The 7,335-nt window shown below is 46.8% G+C and overlaps 1 pseudogene; it reads left to right on the top strand.

The window, feature by feature from the left end:
• The first annotated feature begins 593 nt into the window (after nt 1–593).
• LOC136637634 (5S ribosomal RNA) lies at nt 594–712 on the top strand (annotated as a pseudogene).
• The last annotated feature ends 6,623 nt before the right edge of the window (nt 713–7,335 follow it).

Here is a 7,335-nt window from a genome sequence, read left to right on the forward strand (position 1 = left end):
CAAGACAACTTTGTGCACCAGACTCATCAATTAAATAGCAGCAGGACACTGGGACGAGTGTTTGCAAAGGAACTGTTGCTACGGAGCAAGCAAGCAGAGCGCAACATATTGGGCCAAGTGACAAGACAAGCAGAGGGCACTCTGGGGCTGTGGTTCCTGGCCCAGAGAATATAACTGGGGGAACACTGTCCCTTGCTGTGCTCCTTTATTGGACAAAAGTATTGCCAAGGTCTTAGGCATGATATGAGCCCTCAATCCAGGATTCAGATTAAGTGAAGGGTTGAAATATGAGATAGCCCCTTGGCGGTGCTAAATTGACTGACGTAGAGAGAACGGTAGGAGGTTAGACCGAAAGGCATGCAAATGGCTGAATCTAACGACTTATTCACTCAACAGGGAACCTAATGCAACCAGGATATTTAAGGCTGGTGGTGTGACATGGTGTGTTCAGTGAATATGTGGAGAGCAGCTCAGGAACACACTCACCAGCCCTGCTCCCAATCTATGTGTGTTCAGTAGACCTTATGTGCAGGCCTCGGCATGGACAAATAACCTGTATTCCTGCAGGCTTGTCCGTGCAATTGGGGATCCCAGTCTGTAAAACTGTTACCCTGCACATGCGTGATCTCGTCTGATCTCAGAAGCTAAGCAGGGTCAGGCCTGGTTAGTACTTGGATGGGAGACTGCCTGAGAATACTGGGTGCTGTAGGCTTATACCATAGTCTTTCGAGACTGAAGGTTGCCAACCTAGTCTGTAAAAGGATCCCAGATTGCGTGTGTTTTCCATGCATGAAAAATCCGTTCACAAGGTCTATTGAATGCATGTAGGTCAGAGGTGGGGCCAATGGGATGCAACTGTACTGCCCCACACACATTCACTATTCACACCAACCCTTTTCAGATTGTCCAAATAGCCCTGTTCAGGTGTTATGTTCAAATACATGGAAGGGAAAAATGGGAGCTTGCAAAATAGTCACACCTCTTGTGGTGATACAACATTTCTTATGTTCTTATGTCTTGCCGTACCCACATGCCTCTGCACGTTCAGTGTTTGTCTTCAGGGGGCAGTGCCCCAAGTTGGGAGGCCTGGGGGTCCTAGGATTTCACATTGTGTATATTGTGCATACACTCAGTGTTGCCTTCTGCAGACAAGCGCTAAATGCACAGAAGTCTGGAGCAGGATCAGTGAGCATGTTGAAACAGAGCGCATGATTGCCTCCACCATGCATTAACTCTCCATAGAGGCCAAAACACCTGAATAAGGTGACCAAATAGAGTAAATGTAAGAATAGACAGATTGCCATTACAATAGCAGAAGTGAATTCTGCTGTCTTAAAATGACTGCTGATGGAGCACTCCACAGCCATTTTTTGCACACTGTTGCAAGAGGCAGCAGTGCCACAACTCCACCGCCGAGCCCTACTGGGCCCACTGGAACAGGTAAGGTAGCAGTGGGCATGGGGTGAGCAGGGAGGGGCATGGGGTGTGCAGGGAGGAACATGGGGTGAGAAGGTGGCAATGGCACATATCAAATCTTAGCCCATCTTTTCCAGATTTCCATATCCCTTTCTTTTCCACAGGCTTTGCAGACCAGCTAAAGAACTGGCACAGGACCACCGCAAGAAAGAAGTGTGTTGCAAGCATTATCTACATAAACTGGGAATTACTGCCCAGTTACTGTGGCAAGACGTTAAAGGAGGATTTGCCTGAATCTAGCTGCATGATGCTGGCCAATGCAAAAAGTGCCCTGGGTTCCAGAGCTGAGTGGCATGATCAGGGGAAAGGTTACCCTCATCAGTGACTTCCCTCAACTCTTCCCATTGGTCAGGACAAATAGTGATGGCAGGTACTTCTGTTTAAAGAGCCATCTTGGGATGGAAATAGAAAGCACTAGAGAATTCTAGAAGCAACGGGGTGTGGGAGAGTGGGCTGGTGGACATGTTTTCATTAGAGAACCAGCTAATGAAGCCCAGGGCAATGGGCTGTAGCAGCCTTTCCCAAACTGTGGGTTACGACCCACTGGTGGGTCACAAGCCCATATGAGATGTGTCACAGGCTGGGCCCTCCCACCCATCCTTTCCTCTGAATGGCTCCAAATAGAAATCATTCAGGAGGCATTAAACAGCCCCAGATGCTCCTTCCTGGTCATGCCAGGCCAGAACTCCACTCTATTGACCTGCACAGGCCTCAGAATGGCCCACAGAAGCCTCCAAAAGCCACTCTGGATTTTCAGAGGCAACTTCTGGTTGCCTTCAAAAAGCAGAAGTGGCTTTCGAAGGCTTCTACAGGCCATTCTGAGGCCCATGGAGCCCAGCAGATTTGGTCACTGGTCCGGCATGACTCAGGCTTCCTTGACACCACCAGGATTATTGTGATCCACTGTGGAAAACAAGTGCCGCAGCACTGATGAGATTGGGAACCGCTGGGCTATAGGCTTCTATATACCATCCACATTTGGCACAGTGCAGTCATTGGCAGCCCAATCCTATCCCTCACCAGCTTATGCATGCAGTATCACTGTTGAAACTTGCACTATATACTATGGTAGTGGGGGGGGGGCAGGCTGCCTTGCCGTTGACAGATCTCCTAGGACCTGCACCAGCTATTTAGTTGGTGAAGGTCTGAAGAAAATCAGGGACATGTCAGGCTGGGAAAAGGTGGATACAATCTTGGCGTGTGCCATTGCTGCCAACATCCTCTCCTTCCCAGCCTTGAACTGCCACCTGCCCAGCCTGCTCTTCTCACCAATCCTCACCGGAACTGCCTGTGAACTGCACCCCACAGACCTACTGCTCCAGCGGATCATTTGGGAGCCATGGTTGTGTGCGCTATTTGTCTGGCTGTTTGCACTGATAGCCCCAGCACAAGATCTGCCACCTGGGTAGGACTGGAGCATAAGGGTGCAATCCTAACCCCTTATATCAGTGCTTTTCAGCACTGGCATAGCGGTGCCAATGGGATGTATGCTGCATCCTGCAGTTGGGTGTCACTCATGGAGGCCTCCTCAAAGTAAGGGAATGTTTGTTCCCTTCTCTCAGAGCTGTATTGCCCTTATGTCAGTGCTGGAAAGCACTGACATACTGCAGATACTCAAGTATAAGTCGGCCTCACAGATAAGCCTAGGGCCGGTTTTGAGCCATAAATCATGGAATTTTCTATGACCCTTGGATAAGTCGGGGGTTAAACTTAGGGGGGTGTCTCACTCAGTGGCATGTGAAGGTCATTTGGCAGCCAGGGCCCATAAATTTTTGGCACATCCCATACAATGAAACAAAAATTAATTAATATATTCTACAACTAATTCAAATATATTATTAAGAAGCATTAATACACTATCAATCTTTTGCTATGAAATTCAGCATGCTCTGACCTCACAATTTAGTCCAATTATCTCCACTTTTGACTATTGAAAGAGGGTGAGGAAGGAAGGAAGGAATATCTCCACTTTTGACTATTGAAGGAAGACCACTGAAAATAAGGCAAGAATTTAATTTAAAATATCCATATTATAATAAACAGGACAACTAGCAAGGCTGCAAGAGCACAACTAGTAAAAAGCCAAAGTGTGAAGTACAATAGAGCAAGCCAATAAGATTATTCACGCACAACCCCAAGTGGGGGGTGGGGACCTCAGGGATGGCAACTAATCCCTTACTTCTCCCCCAGGAGGGTTTCAGTGGCTCCTGCATTGGCCCAGTACATTGCAATGGGATCTCAGAGGCAGCTAAACTTTGCTGCATAAATGCCTGATTGCCTGGGGATACTGCAGGTGCAAGCATACTCTCTTAAGCAGCAGTTGCAAGTGCTTCCGAGCTCCTGCCAGCATGCAGCTAAGATCTCTGGCTAAAATATCTGTTGCTGCAGAATAATTCTACTTTAAATTCTGCTCTCTGCTTTTCCTGTGTTTTGCATCTTTGCAAGGTCTCCAGGACTCTTCCAGTGAAAAGAACACACACACAGGGAGATTGCTTCTCTCTCTCTCTTTCACAGATGCCCACCCCCATACACAAATGCAGGGACTTTTCCCCTCCAGTCCAACTTTATTGGTGAGGGTAGGGGGAAATGTCTCCCATAGCCAGGGAGACAGACCAGGGACAGACTGCACTTGCTCCCGGTGTGGAAGGGATTGTCACTCCCGAATTGGCCTTTTCAGCCACACTAGACGATGTTCCAAAACCACCTTTCAGAGCGCGATACCATAGTCTCTCGAGACTGAAGGTTGCCAACAACATAGGGGGAAATGAGGTTAGCAAGGAGCTTTGCAAAAAGCTTTGCAAGGGAGAGATTGAAGTGTGAGTGTATACAGTAAGGGGGGGAGGTGGAGAGGAAAACAAGAAGGGGGAATAGACTGGGAGCCCGATCCTAGGCATGCCTACTCAGAAGCAAGTCCCTTAACAGTCCATGGGGCTTACTCCCATTAAAGTGAGGACAGGATTGTAACCTTAGCTGTTTTAAGTGCTCTCTCTCTCTCACACACAAACTTTTCCTTTTATAAAAGTTAACTCTTCCTCTCCCCTCCCCAGTACATCAGTGGTGAATGATTATGAGGAGAGGGGCTAGCAAGCCTCAGCTTTGCAACAGAGAGTTTAAAGTTTGGATTCAATAAGGGGGGAGGGGCAGAAACAAGAAGGACTTTAATAATAATAATAATAATAATAATAATAATAATAATAATAATAATAATAATAATAATAATAATAATAGTACAGGTATTTATATACCGCCTTGCTTGGTCTTTATTGAAGACTTTATTCAAGGCGGTTTACATAGGCAGGCTATTTAAATCCCTGTAGGGATTTTTACAATTGAAAGAAGGCTCTATCTTTCAAGAACCACAACAGTCAGATGTTTCTTTCTGATCTGGTTTCACATTCTGGCCTCCATCCTCCTGCGCTCAGAGCAGATGGAATAACTCGGTTCAGCTTGTCAGCTGCTTCAAGGTCGCACGGTGCCGGTGGCCTCAAACTGGCGACCTGTGGATGTTATCTTCAGGCAAATGGAGGCTCTACCCTCTAGACCAGACCTCCTGCCTTAACCCTTTCAGTTGCTTGAGAAACAAAGGTACAGCCTTCTGCAGGCTGCCTCTCTCTTCTATTTTTTTTTAAATCACTCTCCCCCCTTCCCCCCACCCTGTCCAGCTTCATCTATGGGGAGATGGGAAGGCGGTTAGCAAGTGGGACTTTCCAAGCAAGTGCTTGAAGTTGATATACAGTAGGAAGGGGGGACAAGAAGGAAAGAAGAGATGGACTCAGCTGTTTCAAATGACTGCTTCTCCCTTCCACACATGCACAGACAGTTCATTGCCTCCTGTGCATCCTGCTCTGTCTTGGGTGCCGCTCCAGTGATGCCTCTGTGAGCGCTAGTGCTGAGCGAAGGGGGGGCTGCTGATGGCTGCGGTGGCAGATGCTCCTGCCCTGATCTGCCCTGCCCAGTGCATCAAGCTCCTGCAGCTGAGCAACAGCCTGAAGGAGCATGTGGAGCTTGCCCCGCAGGCAGCTGCCAAAGCTCAGCAGCAGCCCCAGCCTGCATAATGCCTCCTCTCCAAAGATCACTTTCTTTCTGGTCCCAGCTCCCTCCCTCCCACAATAGTGATTGGCTGGCTGCCTGGTAGGATCACTCACCTCCCTCCCCCTCGGTGCTTGGCTGCCCCAGAGATAAGGCGGGGCAATGATTCCGGCTGCCTTTCTGGGAAGAAATTTTTTGCCTTATAGGTGAGTGTCTATGGTAAGTGCTGGAAAGCACTGACATAAGGGGTTAGGATTGCGCCCGAAGTAACTTGTAACATATATTATTATGGTTGTATAAAGTTTTCTTCAAAAGAACTCTGAGCAGCCTACACAGGGCTCTCTGGTGCTAGCCTTTTTAATGATTAGCACCAAAGTAATAACCAGCGGTTCCCAAACTGTGGGTCCAGGATCCAACAGTGGGTTGTGACCCAATTTTGGTGGTTCACAGAAATGACATGGCAGATTAGGCTATGTGCATCAAGGGTTAAACAAGCTGCTATTGGGGGGCGGGGGGAAGCACTGCTGCCCAATCACCATTCTAGCATTGGTGATTTATAAATCAGGCTGCAGTTTCTAGGACCTCAAAAAAGTTTGAGTACCGCTGCTTTAGACTATTCTGTCTCTGGAATCTTATGCACCATTGTAAGAAAGGCAGCCCTAAATTGCATTCGGTAAGTCAAGTTACCATTGAGATATAGGAACAGAGCCCAGAAACCATTGGCTAGCTTGCTCACAAATGGATCTCAAAAGTATGCATTGCAAACATGCAGATGTATCTTATCCATGCATTATAAGTTGTTGTTCTGGCAACAAATTTTATTTTATTTCAGACATTTTTTTTTTCTTTTGGTGTTCGCTTTTTCTAACTACGTAGGAGCATCTCTGACTTTGACTACAGTTTTAAAAACCACTACCAGGCATGCAGTTGGCTAAGCCTTGCCCAGATGCTAGCAAATGTATGTCAGCTGTTCTTTATGCCGCTTGCCACGCAGCCAACTTGTTCATCTGGCCCTCTGGAAGATCTGTGAGAAAGGAGAAAAGCTACTTTTCCATGAGCATTGAAAGTCAGTTTAATAAAGCCTTTAAGATTTAATGGATACTCAAGCTGGCTTATAAATAACCTGTTTTACAGGCATGGCTTTATCTGGGTCTTTCTTTATGCAAACCAACGACTACAAAGGAAAGATCAAAGATTTCAAATTCAGCTTTGTTTTGAAAGCACAGAATTCCTTACTCTGCCTGCACAATAGGGAAGGGTTTCTAAATAAGATGAGCCAAGTGCTGCATCGACATTGTACCTGGGCTTCTTCCTTTGATTGCCTTCATCCATGTTGCATAAACAATATGATCAGTTTTCAAAGGTGGTGATTAATAAGGTTGCTTTTATGGCAAGGCCAATTATGGAATATGATGTAGGACTTCCTTTCTTCCCTATAGCACATGAGACACCAGCGTCTTAAGCCAGTTGTGGCAGTGCTAACTCGGAAGCTAAATTAACCCTGGTCTGGGCCAATGATGACAAAGAGCCAAAGTGCAGATCCAACATATGTTGCTCTGAATTTCTTAAAGAAACCAGTGGTCAAATAATGGCCACTAGAGGAAGCAAAAGTTAGGGGGCCTTGAAACAAATCCACAAGTCCCCTCCTAAAATCCCCTAGTCCAGCAAAATTATTCACCCTCCAATAACCTTGTAAAAATCGTAGCTAAGAGGTCCACCCCAAAAAGAGGAAGGCACCTCTGGCCACTTCTGCCCCTGCTGGAATTCAAGACCAAATATCAACACAATTTGTATTACAGGTTGTGCCTCTGTATCTGTGAGCAATCTGTC

This window comes from Tiliqua scincoides, chromosome 1 (genome assembly GCF_035046505.1).
Source record: "Tiliqua scincoides isolate rTilSci1 chromosome 1, rTilSci1.hap2, whole genome shotgun sequence".
Classification (NCBI taxonomy): domain Eukaryota; kingdom Metazoa; phylum Chordata; class Lepidosauria; order Squamata; family Scincidae; genus Tiliqua; species Tiliqua scincoides.